Genomic DNA, 18,581 nt, shown 5'->3' with positions numbered 1-18,581 from the left:
TTTCCTTGAGAATTTCTTGAATGGTGATTTTCTAGGCTCTCTTTTTGATCATGGCTTTCAGATAGTCCAATAATTTTAAAATTATCTCTCCTGGATATATTTTCCAGGTCAGTGGTTTTTCCAATGAAATATTTCACATTGCCTTCTATTTTTTCATTTGTTTGGATCTTTTTAATAGTATCTTGATTTCTCATAAGGTCACTAGCTTCCCATTTGCTCCAATCTAATTCTGAAGGAATTATTCTCTTCAGTGAGTTTTTGAAATTCCTTTTCCATCTGGGCAGTTTGATTTTTTAAGGCATTCTTCTCCTCATTGGCTTTTTGGGCCTCTTTTGCCATTTGAGTTAATCTATTCTTGTTTGTTTGGGGTTTTTTTTTTTTTTTGTTTTTGCTTTTTGAAGGGGGGAAGGCAGGGCAATTGGGGTTAAGTGACTTGCTCAATGTCACATGGCTAGTAAGTGTTAAGGCTGGATTTGAACTCAGGTCCTCCTGACTCCAGGGCTGGTGCTCTATTCATCACACCACCTAGCTGCCCCAAGTTAGTCTATTCTTCAAGGTGTTATTTTTTTAGTATTTTTTTGGGTCTCCTTTATCAGGCTGTTGACTCACTTTTCATGATTTTCTTGCATCATTCTCATTCCTCTTCCCAATTTTTCTTCCACTTCTCTTACTTCATTTTAAAAATCCTTTTTGAGCTTCTCTGTGTCCTGTAAGGAGTTCATATTTTTCTTGGAAGCTTTTGATGGAGGAGTTTCGACTTTGTTGATTTCTTCTGGTTTTGATCCTTTCTGTCCCCAAAAAAGGATTCTATGTTCTGATTGTGCTTCCTCTGCTTGCTCACCTTGCCAGCCACTTGACCTTTGAGCTCTTTGCCATGATATAACTCTGCTTCCAGAGTAGAGAGAACTATGTCCCAAATTGCTGGGGTTTTTGCAAATGTTGTCAGAGCTATGAGGAGGGTACTCTCTCTAAAGACACCCCAAACTCTGGCATAGTGGTCACACACCCCAGGACCACCACCCAAGACTGCAATCCAGATCCAAGTAGGTCAAAGCAAGAGCAATTACCCTCTGAATGGTCGCTTGGTCCCCCTACAATCTGTAAGCCAGGAGCTTCAGAGGCAGCCATGCAACAGCAGCTGCAACAGCCTGCACCTCCACCACCTCTCACCCTGGGGGCAGCGGCTGGACTGAGCTTTTCTATCATTCAGTTCCAACAGAGTTCCCCACTGACCTTTTACTTTCTCTTTAGCGTTTATGGGTTGAAAAGTCTGGAAACCGCGACAGCTGCTGGTGATTCACTTTCCTGAAGTCTGCTCTGGCCAGCCTAGGCCTCTGGTCAGGGGAAGGAGGGGGGGGGGAGTGGGGCGCAGGGTTTACACAGGACTGTGCTGGGCTCCCAGCTCAGTGCGATAGACCCTTCTTTTCGGCCTGCCAGGTTGCCTTCAGCAGGAGATTTGTTTCTCTCTGTCACTTTGTGGGTTCTGTAGCCCTAACATTTGTTTAGAGTCATTTTTATAGGTATTTGAGGCAGTTATGGGGGGAAAGCACCATGCTAAAGTCAACCTGTGGGTTCTGTAGCTCTAAAATTTGTTTAGAGTCATATTTTACAGGGATTGGAGGTGGTTGCAGTGGGAACACTCTGAAGTCTTGGCTCTGCCCCTTCCTAACTTCCTAATTAGATGATTAATTAGGATGTAATCAATTAAATATTGAAGGAAGGGACAATGGCATATCTCTTTGCATCTTCAGACTTAACCATAGTGGCTTGTACTTTACAAGTTGTCAAAAATATTTTCTGTTGGCAAAATAAATACATAAATAAATGAAACTGAAAAAAGGAGGAAGAGTAAGGGAAAGGGAGATAGCTTTGCAGGGGGACAATGGTAAAGTTAAGAGAATCAAAAGCAAAGCCTGGGAGGAGAATGAGGGATGGAAAGAACTCATCATGGATGAAGGGGAACTGGAAATGTGAAGGGATGGTACACATTGAGAAGACCCTGGGCCATGAGTAAATTACCACTATGAGAAAGTAGCTTAGTTATGGCAGTTAAGTCTGGAGGGTCAGAAGCAGAGCTGGTAGTGGACTTAGTGTAAGGGTCTATCACATTGTTAAGGTCTAAGGGTGTTGGGAACCCTGAAATTCAAGGCCAAATGACATGGGTCCTGCCTCCAATGAATTTGCCTCAAGCCTTCTTCCAGTCAGAGAAGAATCTGAGCTATTGTGACACTTGTATTGACAAGCAGGCCAGACTCTTAAGGAACCTGAACATTTTCGATGAGTGTATTAACAAACAGGTCAGATTGAATCTGAACACTTTAATGGAGGCAAGCTGGACCTTTGATAACTGAGAAAGGATCTAGATAGAATCAAAGAGTGGAGATCTAGGGTGGGGCCAAATGCAGACAATGAGGGCCACAATGAAAGAGCAGATGAAAGAATTAACTGGGAAGGGCTGGGTGCCCCAGGTGAACACCAGGGACCTGGGCCACATAGGAAAGTTCAGGGCCTTTTAGTGGTCAATCATTAGTGACATGGACCCATTACCATCTTATAGATGAATAAACTGAGGCCCAGAAGGGATAGCTGACTCATCCAAGGTCACATATGTAGTGTATGTAGGAGGTGGTGGTAACAAATAACCAAATCTTTATCCTAACAGCTCCAGCCCCAGATCACCTCCTGCTTGTCAAACCTTTGATTTCCTTAGAATTAGAATCTCTCTCTCTCTCCTCTATAATTTTTTTCTCTCTGTTGCTGCCTCTTTCCTTTTCTCTTTCTCTTTCATGACCTCTCTATAAACTTTAAATAACATTTACACACAACTTAGAATGTTCTGAAATTAATGTAAACTGAAGATATCTTAAAGTGAAATTACTGACTTCTCTTTCCACACTACCATCCTTACCCACTTTGCATTTGTTTACCTTTCAATTCTGTCTATGGTTCTGCCATTCTTTCTTTCTCCCAAGCTACTGAAATCTCAGCAGAGTTCCCTTGACTACTTGAGGAAATAGGTTCCTTATTGTCTATTCTCTCCTAAACCACCAGTCTTTTCCTTTTTCTTCTTCTTCCTCATTGTCTCCTAACAAATGCCATTTTATGGCACATACACAGACATTCTCTACCTGTTTCTGGGAGAAAGTGTGGGAACTTCAGGGCTACCTCCAGCAATCGAGTGATCCATGCCAAAAGGACTTAATGTTTTAAAATGATATGATAGACCCTCCTGAGTAGTCTCTCATTTCCATGACAGCAGAAAGAGGGGCTGGGTGCTGGATCTTCCGAAAGAAGAAATAACTTCTGGCTGGAGTTCTCTTGTCTGTGGCTTTCTGGGGGGTCAAATGTGAGTCCAGTAGGAAATGTAAGGAAAGATAGATTTTTTTCTATACCCTGGTGGCATAACAATATTACCCATGTGGCAGCTAGTTCCAGGGGTTACAACTAGATGAACTTGGCTGGATCCCTGGTGACCCCTGTGTTTTTTGTGTTTCCTTTCTTTGAATAGGAGTTTGGGAGTTTGAAAGAATTGGAGGCTTGTGAATGGTACAGTGGAACAGCAGTGTCCATCAGAGCAGTTAATTTTGGTTGTGGCAGGAGAGGACTGTGGAGTCCCTAACAACTGTTGCATCTTCTGCATCAGAAAAAAGTGGCCACCCAAAAGATTGACTCAAGTTTGGCTAGTTGATTTGCATAGTACTCTGCTTAGAGAAAGGTGAAATGACTAATTAGCATCCTTGTAAATTGTTCTAGGTCCTGATGAGCTTTAACTACCAGCATTTCAGCAGACTGTTACAGTAGTTATAAGTTAAATTTCAGAATCCAGAACAAAATCTCATTAATGCACACTGTGATTCTTTACATGTTTAGCATTGCTTTCAGGATAAGAATAAACTACCTGTCCCACATTTGACTTGTATTATGTACTGGGTACCTTCCTTTCCTACTTCCCTTTTTTTCAGGGAGGCCCCAGATGTGAGCAATAAGTAAAATTATCCCTCAGGTGCTGGTTTTAAAGAGTTGATGAGAGAAAAGGGAGTCCCCTTTTAGAAGGTGTTTAATTCGATCAGGAAATATACGAATGGGTACAAAACAGGGTGGTGCAGTGGGTAAAGGACATAGCCTGGAATCAGGAAGACCTGACTTCAAATCCAGCCTTGGACATTTACTAGCTGTGTGACCCTGAGCAAGTCACTTTTGCCTCAGTTTCCTCATCAGTAAAATGAGCTAGAGAAGGAAATGGCAAACTACTGTAGTATCTTTACCAAGAAAACCCCAAATGGGGCCACAAAGAGATGGACATAACTGAAAAACAACTCAACAGCAACAAAACAGGGAGTGATGAAGGACTGCATTTGCTGTGGCTGCAGCTGTGGTTCCTTAATGCTAGACTCTGTGCCTTTCCCCAACATCTATAATTTTTCTTTGCTGTATTCTTTTGTCTGACCCAACACTATTTGTTCTCTTGGAGGGACCAGAGACATAGCTTGTTTATCCATCAACATGTATACACAAGACAAGGGGCTACATGGTTTGGAGGATGAAGACCTGGCTGTGGGAGGCAGCAGAATACAGGGGAAGGAAGACTGTGGCTGAAGTCACAATGTTGACTCTACCACTGGCTGCTGTGTCACCTTCATAAACCACTTCAATTCTATGGGTCTCATTTTATTCACCTGCTAAATGAAGAGCTTGGACTAGATGACCTTTACAAGCCATTTCAGCTTTGGATCTATGATTCTATGATCTTTGGAGCTAAGACCTGGGTTCAAGTGCTGCCTCTGAGATATGCTAGCTCTGTGCCTATGGGTAAGTTGCTTAATCTCTTGGTGTTGCTGTTGGCTCTAAGTTACAGACAAGTTGTGTATCTGCCCTGGTGGAAGGAGTTTCCATACCAGAATTTTCTTACACCAATGAAATCACAGGTCCTTTGGGGTGGGGACCCAAGGCATCATCATAATTGCATTGGGACCATGCAGTGGGGCTGATCCTATATATTTCCCTGGGTTTTGTATCTAGGGTTGGGAGACAGAGCATTTACTGCAGAGTAAAAACAGGAATTGGGTACAGAACACTAGGGAAGGGGGTGGGGATGGTCAAATAAGAAAAGGGTGAGAGAAACTCTGGGGAATGTGGGCAGGGCTAGTGCCCACCCAATGAATCAAACAGAATTTTTGTGGTGAGACGATTTTCAAGAAGTCAAGCACTATGTTTAGCTCATGTACATTTCCAAGGTTCTGAGTTGTCACATGATCTCGAAGTTTTGTTCTCTCTTTCTTTCCCATATTTTCAAAGACAGCACTGATGGTGGGACTTTTATAGTCCTCAATTCCAGAACACACTGACCTTAGAAAAGAAGGATTTTTCACTCCTACTCAATCGTTTCTTCCTTGGAGTGTTGTCCATGAAATGGATCACTGAGAACCACAAGAGGAGAGATGTGGGGGAAATACCTAAAGTATGATGAAGCTAGGGCCAGACAGAGCCCACAGTATCCTCAAAAAATGGGACACGTGGCCACTTCCATCCTCTAATTACATGTCGAGAGTGAAGCAACTCGGCAGCAGATTGAGCTGGCCCCCTTCCCCAGGGCAGGCAGGCCACAGACTGTCCTAGCCTCTGGTCCTCTCCCTTCTCCAAACTCTTACCACACTTTATCTTTTCCTCCTGTTCTTCAGATCATAGATTCATAGCTAGGAGGGAGCTTAAAGATCATCTATCCAATTTCTTCATTTCATAAGTGAGGATACTCAAGCCTGCAGATGTCAAGTAATTTCTTGAGGCCAGTGCTCTTTCCTGTATATGCAATATTGTTCTATTTTATCAGTGCAGCTCTGAGGATAGGCACTGGACTAGGAGCTGGAAAGATATGCATTCAAGTTCTGACTCAGACACACTAACTATGGGACCTTAGGAAATTTATAATAACTCTGGGCTTCAATTTCCTCATCTTTAAAATAGTGTCATGAGATTTCAATGAGATAATATATGTAAAGTGCCTTGCAAACTTAAAGTTCTATGTAAATCTAAGTTATTACCGTGACGGCCCTTCTGTACTACTGCTTGCTTTTATGGGTTGGATCCCATGGGGATAGCTGCTTCCTCAAGGTTCAAGGGGCAACTTTGTGGCTATCTATTCCTAATACTATGGCTTACGAGCCCCTATCAGTGTGCTTCCCACTAGCAAGCAGCCAGGAAACACAATTGGCTCTTAGCAAAGGTATTTACCAAGAGAGCATAGTAAAAACAGTAGGTAAAAATCATTCCTACCATAAACCTGGGGTATACTCTCCCACAAATATAGACAGTATACATGGGAAGAGTGGACTCAAATTTAAAGTACAAAAACAAGGCATATGTTTAGGATACAAGTGTGGTAAAGGCACACAACAACTCCTGATACTGCAAGGTCTCCTTTCTCCCTGCAGTATTCACTCCTGGGGGCTGGTCAAGTTCTTCTGAACAACCTGGACTTATTCTTTGATGGTAAGCTACTGTCAATCACCTCCAGCTTCAGGTTCAGTGGCAATCCTAGATTGGGGTATTGCTGTACTCCTGCAGAAGAAGCAAGTGCTGGCAGAAGCTTCCCCATTTCAGCTCCCTTAGGGCCTCAGCTCTGAAGCTTGCCACCTCCCAAGAAGGAAGCAGGAACATAGGGTCATCCAGTTATTAGCCTTTCCATTAGATAACTATTCCTTTTCAGGGTCAAATACCCTTGGTGGGAGGTTTTGCCCTAACTTGGGTTAACCATCTCATACATTTCCCAAATTTTTACTTTTGTAGGCTAGGCCAAAACCAATGGCATTTGCCCAACAAATCACAAAGGAAGGATGGGGTTGAGAGTGCCTCATTAAAAAAACCCCCACAGTTCTACTATTAGTCTGTGTTAATGAGTGGGTAAGGAAAGTGTCTAGAGGTAATCTATGCTCTAGTGGCAAGTTCCTTGTCTCTGTTGGTAGCTCAACTGCTTTTCTAGCCTTTGCATACACAAGAGCTCCTCAAAGCCTTGTATCCTTTACTGTACTATGTTCAAATGAGCCCACTCAAAGTTTTATACCCTTTTCAAAGCATAGCATGATCCACTCACGTTTCTATATAGGCTGTGATGTTATCACTCAGTCCTGTTGAGCAAAATGAGTAGAAAGGGCAGTGACGATGACATGTGAACCACTCACATCTGAAAAAGAGATTTACTTTCTATAAGATTCAAATACAGTCTGAGCAGGATATCCTTATATCTCATTACCTCTGTGACTTGCCTCTCATAACTGCAAATTTGCTGTCAGAGCCTGGGTCTCAACTCAGGTTTTCCTGACTCCAGGTCTAATGCTTTATCCACTGTGTGATTAATATATGTTTGATGAATGACTAGGAAAGCACTTCCTTCTGGGATTAGAGGGGGGCATGGTCACATTGGGTTGGGGGTGGTGTGCATTCACTTCTCATCAATAAGCACAGATCTGTCTCCTTTCCAAACAATATCCTCTTGGGGGCACCAGCAATACTTTGGGTCCAAAGCAGTAAACTATATTTGAACAACAAAGTTCTCATTGCCCCATTTCTCTCTTGCTGTTTAGTTATTTTTTCAGTCACATCTGATTCCATTTGGCAAAGATATTTAAGTGGTTTGGATTTCCTTCTCCAGCTCATTTTACAGGTGAGGAAACTGAGGCAAACAGGGTTAAGTGACTTGCCCAGGGCCACACAGCTGGTAAGTATCTGAGGCCAGATTTGAACTCAGGAAGATGTCTTTCTGACTCTAGGCCCAGTACTTTATCCGCTGTGCCACCTAGCTGCCCCTGACTCTAACACTGGGCTAATCACTTAAATAAATATTTCTAATTTTCAGTGTCTACATTTGTGAATGAATGAATCGGTTGGACTAGGTGACCTCTAAGTTTTCTTCTAGGATGACTCATATTGGGTCTCCTGGATCCCCTCAGGGACTTAGAGTAAAGAAGGGAGAGGCAATTTTACCTCTCTCCTTTAGAACTCTTGCCAGGTAAACAATAGTGAACTCTTAATTCCCAGTCCAGAGCTTTTGCTCAATATCTCACTGCTTCCCCAGGAAGCAGGGCCACCAAAAACCTAGACTTGCCTACCCAGAGACTCCATTCCAGTCTCCTTACAGGCTGTGATGCTATCATTCAGCCCTGAGGAGCAAAATGGGTGGAAAAGGCAGGCACTAGATGACATGTGATTATTTTCTTTTTGTTCAAGAAAGACCACTGGAATAAATAGAAATGAACAAACTTAAACTTTTACAACCATAAAAAATATTGCTTCAAATCACTTAAAATGAGAAAACTGCAAAGTTTCACTTCCCAACCAGAAAAAATAGTCAGTGTTGGGGGTGGGGGGTGGAGGAGAGGTGTGCTAAAAGAAGATAAACTATTATTCTGTTGATGCGGATATGAATTGTTCCAATCATTCTAGAAAACAGTTTGGAAGAAATGTCCACACCCTTGACATAGTGTGCATTGTTAGGTGAATACACTAAAGGAGATATAAGATAGAAAGGCCCCTTAAATACCAAAATATTAATATCAGAATGCTTTGTGGTATGAAGGAATTGTTGGCAAAGTTCATACTCACTGATGGGGAGTGGAGGATGGCTATACAAATTGTGATACATACATGTAAAGAGTGATCAGACCATAAGGAACGGCAAATATAAAGAATTCAGAGAATATTGGGAAGACATTTAAACTGATTCAGACTAAAGTAAGTAGGACCATCCAAATGATATTTACAATAACAACAATGTAAATGGAAAGAATAGGATGAATGCTGTGTAATTCTAATGGGTCTCATGATCTAATGAACATTCATAGTCAAACAAAATAATTCCCACATTGACCATGACCAAAAAATATATGTCCTATCTGGATAACTGAATCAAAATTTTCATTTCTTTTTTTATTTTTTGTTACAAAAAAATTTGTTTTCTGGGAGGGAAGAGTGAGTTTTATTTAGAAATGAAGGTGATATAAAAACAAAAGTTATAAAAAATATATATAACCAAATAAAGGAAAAGAGAGTTGATAGATATGGTTGATAAAAGGGACAATTTTAATTATAAAAAATTTAAAATTGGGGTTAAGTAACTTGCCCAAGGTTACACAGCTAGTTTTTTTGTGTTAAGTGTCTGAGGCCGGAACCAAACTCAGGTTCTCCCGACTCTGGGGCCAGCGCTTTACTCACTACGCCACCTAGCCACCCCCTAAAAGATTTTTATACAGATAAAACCAGTGGTATTAAAATTAGAAAGAAAACAGGTAATTCATAAAACATTTGCAGCAAATTTCTCTGGCAAAGATCTTACATTCAAGGAGGAAAATGATCCACATTGTAGCAGATCTTTTTTGTAGTGACAAAGAAGCAAAGAACTGGAAACTAAGGAGATACCCATCCAATGGGAAATAGCTAAAGAAATGATCATATATGAATGTAATGGAATATTATTATACAATAAGAAATGATGAAGTAGACAATTTCAGAGGAAACTGGGAAGACCTCTATGATCTGATGCAGAGCAAAGAGTAGAATTGAGAGAATAAATTTGTTCAATGACAACATTATAAAGAAAAACAAATTTGTGATCAATTCAGTGACGTATCACTGATTGCAGAGGTCAGAAGATGAAGCATAATCTCCCTCCTCACCCCCTCTAGAATAGTGAGAGTTTTGTGATATGTGCACACACATACACACATGTGTAATGTGATAAACATTTACAATTATTCATATACTCATTTTAATATTTCAGTGATCTATAATCATATAAATTAGGTTATCTTTTCAATGATACAGATTACAACCTCTAAACACCTTACCTGGTTTGATTCTTATCCATTTTCTCCTGCAAATCTTCCACAGGAGAGTCAGTCAATGTGCTGGGGTCTTTTTTGTAGGTCTCTTCCTATGGTTCAATGCAATGCTCAGGTTGTTTATTTATTAGCCCATGATCTCTTCTTAATAACAACTCACTTTTATCCCTTCTTTGGCATGCACCTCTTTGACAATATCTTTTGTGACACTGGTAATAATAAACTGAAGCCTAATTTAAATCCTTTGTGTTACCTACAATTTTGATTTCTTGCACATTGTAATATTCTATGATTCACAGCTATATAGCAGCATTGGAAGAATACTAATGCTAAAAAGATTTTAAATGGATTTTGTTTCAGGCATCTGTAAAATGGAGGAACTGGAGTAGTTGAACTCTTAGATTCCTTATAGATCTAAACTTATGATTCTATGAAATTTGGGGTCACTGACTGATTCAACCATTCTGGAAAGCAATTTGGAACTATTCCCAAAGGGCAATCAAACTACATATCATTCGATCCAGCAATACCACTACTAGGTCTGTATACCAAAGAGATGATAAAAAAAGGGAAAAGGACCTATTTGTACAAAGATATTTAGAGCAGCTCTTTTAGGGAGGGCTAAACAAGTTCTGGTATATGAATATAATGGAATACTATTGGGCTACAAAAAATGATGAGCAGGCAGATTTCAGAAAAACCTGCAAAGACTTACATGAACTGATGCTGAGTAAAGTGAGCAGAACCAGAAGAACATTGTACATAGTAATAGTAACATTGTGTGATGATCAACTATGATAGATTTAGCTCTTCTCAGCAGTACAATGATCCAGGACAATTCCAAAAGACTCATGATGGAAAATGCTATTCACATGCAGAGAAAATACTATGGCATCTGAATGCAGATGGCAGCATACCATTTTCACTTTTTTTTGTTGTATTTTTCCTTTTGTTGTCTCTTCTTTCACAACACGAATAAGGTAGAAATATGTTTAATATGATTGCGTATGTATAACTTATATCAGGTTGTCATCTTGGGGAAGGGGTGGAGAAAAATTTGGAATTCAAAATATCATAAGAAATGAATGTTGAAAACTATCTTTTTTTTTTTTTTAAAGCAATTGGGGTTAAGTAACTTGCTCAAGGTTACACGGCCAGGTGTTTCTGGGTGTGGTGCTAAGTGTCTGAGCCCGGATTTGATCCCCAGGTCATCCCAACACTGGGGCCGGTGCTCTTACTTGCTGTGCTACCTGGCTGCCCCTGAAAACTATCTTTACGTGTAATTGGAAAAAATAAAATACTATTTACAAAAGGAAAAGAAATTTTGGGTGACTGAATGAATGGCACAATTTCCTAATTTCAATCCATCCCACTCTAGGTGGTGCAGTGGATTGAATGCTAGACTAAGGTCAGAAAGATCTACATTCAAATTCAGCTTACTAGTTTTGTGGCCCTGGACAAAGAACCTCTGTGGGTCTCACTTTCCTTGTCTATAAAATGAAGACAATAATAGCACCTATCTCCCAGGGTGTTTGTGAGAATCGTGCCCAGCAAATATTAGGTGCGATATAGATGCTTGTTTCTTTTCCCCTTCACAACTTGTTGATTTCAAGCATATCAGGATTGGAAGCTTTGACTTTGGCAAGATTGTAGACATTAGCAACAGTTAGATTAACTATTGGTCAGGGTAAGAGGAAGTTTAAGTTATTATAGGTTAGCACCTTCTTTAGAATAGAATGGGACAGAGCTGTGAGGTGGTCCCAGAGGTGGCCAAATGAGAAAGGGAGGAATGGGCAAGAAGAAAGAAGAAGGCTGTGATACAACTTGGGGTTTTTTTTTTTGGAGGGGGAGGGCAGGGCAATTAGGGTTAAGTGACTTGCCCAAGGTCACATGGCTAGTAGGTATTAAGTGTCTGAGGTCACATTTGAACTCAGGTCCTCCTGATTCCAGGGCCAGTGTTCTATTCACTGCGCCACCTAGCTGCCCCATAACTTGGGTTTAAAAATAACAGAGAGTGACTCTTTGATTAATGAATCCTTCAGAAGCAAAATTTTTAACAATTAAATAAAATCTTCAAATATAGGGAAATATAGGCCATCTCAAAAGTCCAAGTACAGTTTTAAGCTTTAATAGCTTAAAAGTCAGTGTACTAAGATTTTTGGGATTACTTGTATGTTAAGGATTGGGTGAAGAGCAGAAATTCTGGGTTCCGTTGTGGTATATCAAGGTCTTCAGCAGCAGAGAAGAAAAAAGACTTGTAAGATTCACCACATATATTAGGGGAGACATATGGACTCTGTACTCCCTTGCTTCTTCCTCCTCTTCTCTCTATCCTCTTCCTCTTCTTTTACTACTTTCTGGTTCCCTTCCTCTCTTGTTTCCGTAGCTACTTCTTTTTCACTACTCCTTTCATTCTTTTTACCTTTTCTCTTTTTCCTCCTCCTCTCAGCCTTTTCTTCCTTTCCCTCTCAACCTTCTCTTCTGCCTTCCTATTCTATTTCTCTCTCTTATCCTTATGGCTCTGATTCTTCATGGCTTCTTCTTTTTCCTTCTCCTGCATGACTGGGGACTCATCAGCTCACATAACATGTTCCAGTGGGCTCACAGAGAGGGGAGCATCCCCAGCTACAGTTGGGAGGGTTGTAATGCTATAGTTCATCTCATCTTAGCTCTAGGTCAGTATCAGAGGCAAAAGAGCTGTCCAGCAGGTAAGTGCTGATAGACCTTGCTGAGGTCATAAAAATTATGGTGCACAGGTGCAGGAAGCAGGAGAGGGGACACCTGGCTATCATCACAAGAGTCAACATCAGATACACCTGTCATCTTCTGCAACTTCTGACCCTATCCCCAACTAACCCTACAGGAGATATCTATAGCTGTATTGTGATATCTCATTCAATAAAGTGTTAAAATAAATGCTAAAATTCATGTTGTCATAGTTCATGTTTTCTAGAACATGTGATGTTACTGTAGTCAGCATTAAATGATATACTAGCACTGTAACACTCTTTTCCAGCCAAGTGATTCCTAGGTCTCCTATATTCTTTCTACCTCTGGTAACATTGTGCTACTGGAGTGCCCTTGAATATTTAATTGTACGGTGTAAGGGAATTATACTTAAAAGTTTGTTCTTCTTATAATAATACCACAGTTGGTATTATCTGTGATTTAGGTGTTTGAAATAAGTGATTTTTCCTGATATTTAACCAGTTTAGCCCCTAAACCACTTTAATTTTTTTGAAGGAAATCTTTGTCAAATACACACCAAACATTTCCTTGACTCCTTAGTATGTACTGAACACAATTGAACTTTTTCGTGTTGACTCAGGATCATCATTAGTTGTTATATGCTGCAAATATAACTAAAAGTACAATGTAGATGGTATAGAGCAGGAGTTCTTAATCTTTTTTGTGTGATGGATCCCTCTGATAGTCTGGCAAAGCCTATGGATCTCCTCTCAGATTGTTCTTTGAATGCATAAAACAAAATACATATGGTTACAAAGGAAATCAATTATGTTTAAATATAGTTATTGAATTAATTTTTTTTAAATACAAGTTCATGGAGTGCAGATTAACAACCTGTAGTATAGGACATGGAGCTGAATGACTACTGACACTAGGAGTATTTTCTTTTTCAGTGATGTTATCTGTGTCTTTGGGCATAAGATTAGGGCTCAACTGCTATATCAGGTATTTACTAGCTGTGTTTCTGGGCAAATCACTTAACTTTTCTGAATCTCAATTTCCCCATCTTTAAACTGGGGATCATAATTGCACCTATTTCATAGGGTTGTTGAGAGGATCAAATGAAATAATGGAGTGAAAGTGTTGTATAAGCCTTAAAGTGCCTAAAATGCCAGCTATTATTTGACTTGTCATCAGAATTAAAAACATTATCTACCGTATCATCAGTCCTATTACAATAGTCTACTGATCAGTTTACATCTATCCTTTATTATCATTTGTACTGCTTCTTCATTGAATATGAAGGAGGAATTTCCTTCATCACTGCAAGGATTTGTGCAAGGGTATTTATGGTAAGTCTTGCTTAAATCACTGGGAGACAATGATACCACCATAAATGTGCTAGACAACCATTTCTTTCAAATTTCCTTAATGTTTGAGTTTTAAAAGAATTTCAGGCATAAACATAAAAAATTATATCTTTAATATTATAATGGATGAAAATTCTTGTATGTCTTGTATATTCTTGTCTGTATAGTCAATCAGTTTTTTTGTGAAATTTCTTCTGTAATCATGTTATGCTTTCGGACTCTTTTCTTTCTCTGGTCCAACAAATCAAATTTAATCTTATTTCCACAATATTTCTTGCATATGTCTCTTTACTATTCCTGTTTCCACTATTCATACCCTTATCTCTCGCATGGACTATTGACTTTTTGTAAATCTCATAGCTCAAGTCTTTCTACCATTTAATCTAATACACGACTGCAATATTAATCTTCCTGATGCACATCTCTGGTCATATCACTCCACTGCTTAAAGATTTTTAATGCCTTCCTATTGCCAAATATAGCCCAAATTCCTCAGCCTGAAGGCTCTGGCCCTCCACAGTCTGGCCCTCCCTTATGCTCCTCCACCTGATTCCATGTCACTCTCATGATTTCTGCTTCCTACCCCAATTTCTTGTCCCATGATCATGTCCCCCACTCTTTTAGCTCCATGGTTTGCTATCCCTTGCGCCTGGAATACCCTTCCCCTCATCTTAGCCTGGTAATATCTATCCTTAGATGCTAGGCCTTCCCCAATCTCTCCAGTCTGATCCTTTCTTCATTTAATATCCCAAGACTTTGTCCATATCATATTTACCTATGCACATCTAATAAGATTGTCATAGAGGCAGAGAATGGTAGAGTTAGAGGAGACCAAGTACAAAACCCTGCCAAAAACATGAATCCCATCTCTGACAACAATGATGAATGAGGAACTAGCTTCCATTTGAGGACTCGCACTTTAATGTAATCAGTACCCTTCCTTCTCCATTGCACTCTCATTCCAGTTTGAGAAAACTAATTGGAAGCTTCCTCTTATGTTGAGCTGAAATGTGCCTTCCTATAACTTCTACCTACTGGATTTAATTCTGCCTTCTAGAGCCAAGTATACAGAGTCTAAACCTTTTTCCACATAAAGACATCCAACTACTTGAAGACAGCTATTTTTTGCTTCCAAAGACTTCCCTAGACTAAACTTTTCTAGGCTATTGGAGGGCAGGGACTATGTTTTACTCATGTTTATATCTCCTCCCACCAGCTCTAGCACATTCAGCAGTACTGGCACTCTTAAGAAATGTTTGTTCAATAAATATATATTTGCTTTTTGGAGGGCAATTGGGGTTAAGTGACTTGCCCAAGGTCACATGGCTAGTTTTTGTGTTAAGTGTCTGAGGCCAAATTTGAACTCAGGTCCTCCTGACTCCAGGGCCAGTGCTCTATTCACTGCACCACTTAGCTGCCCCAAAAGCATTTCTTTCCTTTTTTTTTTGAGGGCAATTGGGGTTAAGCAACTTGCCCAAGGTCACACGGCTAGTTTTTTTGTGTTAAGTGTCTGAGGCCAGATTTGAACGCAGGTCCTCCTGACTCCAGGGCCAGTGTAATAAATATTTTAAATAACAACCTGGTTCATAGGCAAACTCAGTAAACTTCGACAGGTATAAAGGTAGTTAAAAAAAACAAACCTCTTGACACTTAACCTGTACTGTCAGGGAGACCTGGTTGTATAAATGCCTAGAAGCTAGTTGGTATCCTCAAATAAGCTATAATGCTGGTGACATACCCTGCAAGTAGAAAAAGATGACATAACTAGTTAAGTGAAAGAAAAAAATGCTCCCTACCTTTACTTACTAAGAATATGCATTTTAAAAGTAATAGGTAAATGTGTGTCATCTTTAAAAGCTGTAGGGTGATGACATTTTCCAGTTATTAATGGTTTTATTTTTTGTGAACCTGTAGCATCAATACATGAAAAAATAGTCATTCTGTTGTTATTCTGCTCTATTCAACAGCACCTGCTAAAAAGTTGGCAAGCATTAGCAAAACAGACCAGTTTCATCAGACAGTCAAATTGTGCAGAGGATATACACTATATCCAGAAAGAACAACTCTGATAAAAAGTCACAAAACTTTTTTGTAGCTTCATGGTTAGCTGATTTAAAACAACAAATAACCAAACAAGGACCAAAAAAAAGGATCAAGTTAGCTTTCTAGCACCATGCCCTGCTTTGAAATGCAAAGCCACATGTCAGGAAGGACACATAGCTAAATCAACTGCATTGCCTCCTAAACTTTTTCTCATTTCAGTTAGTAGTGGGCCACAGAGAGAGCTACTTTTTGATTTTTCTCCATGAGAATTATTTATATAGAATTCTATATAATTGTATTTATATTGTATATAATATAGAATTGTATATAAATATAGAATTCTGTATGAATTGAACTGGAGCTTTAGTTGACTCAGAACATGTGAAGAATTCAATCAGGTTGTCCTTATAGATGAATCAATATTGTACTGATCCATCAAATTTCCCTACACTCACCTTTTCTGAATATGCAAAGACTTTTGAGTGTATGCTTTTTAAGCTTCTGTTCTTTGTTTTTCTCTGGAGAACCATTTGGAATCCATGGAAGAATTCCATGACATAACCTGTTTTCTACTGCTTAGACAGTACCTTACTGTGTTAGTTTGGTATTTCATAACAAGTGCAATGAATACCCTGCCGTACTATATTGAGCATATATGTGTGTGTACATATACATATATGTATACATACATATATGTATACACACATACACGCAGATATAGCTAGTTGGCACAGTGGATAGAGGATAGAGTGCTAGGCCTAGAGTCAGGAAGACTCCTCTTCCTGAATTTAAGTCTGGTCTTAAGACATGTACTATGTAACCCTGTTTATCTTAGTTACCTCATTTGTAAAATGAGCTGGAGAAGGAAATGGCAAATCACTCCAATATCTGTGCCAAGAAAACTTGAAATGAGGTTACAAAGAGTGGGACACAAACATAATTAATAGAGTCAGAATAACAAAACTGATCATACTTATTGACCCAGCAGTAATTCTACTGCTAGGACTTCATCCTAACACTATCATTAAAAGGAAAGAGAACCTGTACATACAAAGATATCCAGAGCTACAGAAAGATACTCTATTTGTAATATCAAAAAGTTGAAAATAACTTATATGTTCAATTGGAGAATGGCTCATTTATGGTTTGTCAATGTAAAGAAACAGCCTAACAATAATGTATAAAAGTGGCAGAATTGGGAAGATCTGAGTTTGAGTATGGGCTCGGACAAAAACTATTTTTATCAGGTAAGTCTCCCAACCTAAAGAACTCAGGCAACTCTCTTAGATGCTAACTTATAGATGAATGGGTTGTAGATTTACATTGGTAGAAAGTTTTTTTTTTTTAAAACAACACAAAGAGTTCCCCAAACCAATAAAACACAGGTCCTGACCCTCTTCCTTCCCTCTCCTCCAAATGTTACAGAATCATCATGGTGCTACAAAGAATAAGTAAATAGCATGGAAAGAAATATGGAAAGATATATTAGAAGTGATGCTGAGACCAATAGAGCCAGAACTGTATACATGCTGACAACTATTTATATTTTTAAAAGAAAAAAAAAACCCCAAACCAAAGCAAAAGGCAACAGAACTTCAAACTTGGAGGGAAGAAAACAAAAAAATATATTTTTTGCTTGTTAATTCTTGTCTATATTGGTAAGGATTTTTCAAGGTACGGTTTTACTCTTCACTTTGTATGTTTGTTTTTGTTGATGGTTAGTAAGTCTGCAACAAATATTTTTTAGAAAAAGAAAACAATGGACAGTATTTTATGTATTATCTAATAATCTTAGATTATCTATTCCTGTATTGAATTTAGTAAGTAGATCTAACCTTCTTTGTATACTGTCATCACTTAGTTGTTAACAACTACCCAAGGCTTAATCCCAATTGACCTGCCTTCCCTCCAAAAAGCAAAAAAAAACAAAACCAAAAACAAAAGAACTACCCAAGGAAAGGTGGGATGAACTTAACCTTGCAATCACTAACCTGATTTAACATTAGGAACATCACAAGTAGCAAAATGCCTATGCTTCATAGTCAAACAAAACACTATACAAATAAATACTGGAGTTGAAGGAAAGGCTTTGGCAGGTACCCTGGAAAAAGTAGTGGATTTGGAATCAAACAACCTGGGATCCAATCTCAGCTGTCACTTACTGTGTGACCCTGGGCAAGTCACTTTTACCTCTATAGATCTCATATGCAAAACAGGCTCCTTTCAATTCTAATTTTTTTTTTATCCTAGAACTTTAATTAATTCGCACTTTGGCACAGGTTCTCTATAACGTACCCCCCCCTTTTTTTTTTTTTTTTTTTACAACACCCAGCACAGACAGGCATTAAATCAAAGATTCTGAATTAATTTGAACAGGGCTTCATCCTCTTGAGGGGGCTAATGTCCCTAAAACGGCCCCCAACTAAAGAGACAGAATTCAATGCAACAAATATTTATTTTAGGTGCTTCTTAGAGCAAATCTGGCCCTGCCTATGGTCGCTGTTAACCTCTTTATGGCCCTCTGGGTTGGCTTGACTAGACCCTAAACAAATATAGAGGCGCCCACCCCACCCCCCTCCTCCTTAAAGACAGCCCACCACCTTGCAGTGGCCAATGCCCTTCCCTCAGGGCACACAGTTGGGTGCAGCAT

Source organism: Petaurus breviceps, unplaced genomic scaffold, assembly GCF_028583685.1.
Source record: "Petaurus breviceps papuanus isolate PSGF00001 unplaced genomic scaffold, PetGlider_PUasm1.0 90654, whole genome shotgun sequence".
NCBI classification, from domain to species: domain Eukaryota; kingdom Metazoa; phylum Chordata; class Mammalia; order Diprotodontia; family Petauridae; genus Petaurus; species Petaurus breviceps.
Note: the sequence above shows the minus strand (reverse complement) of the source record.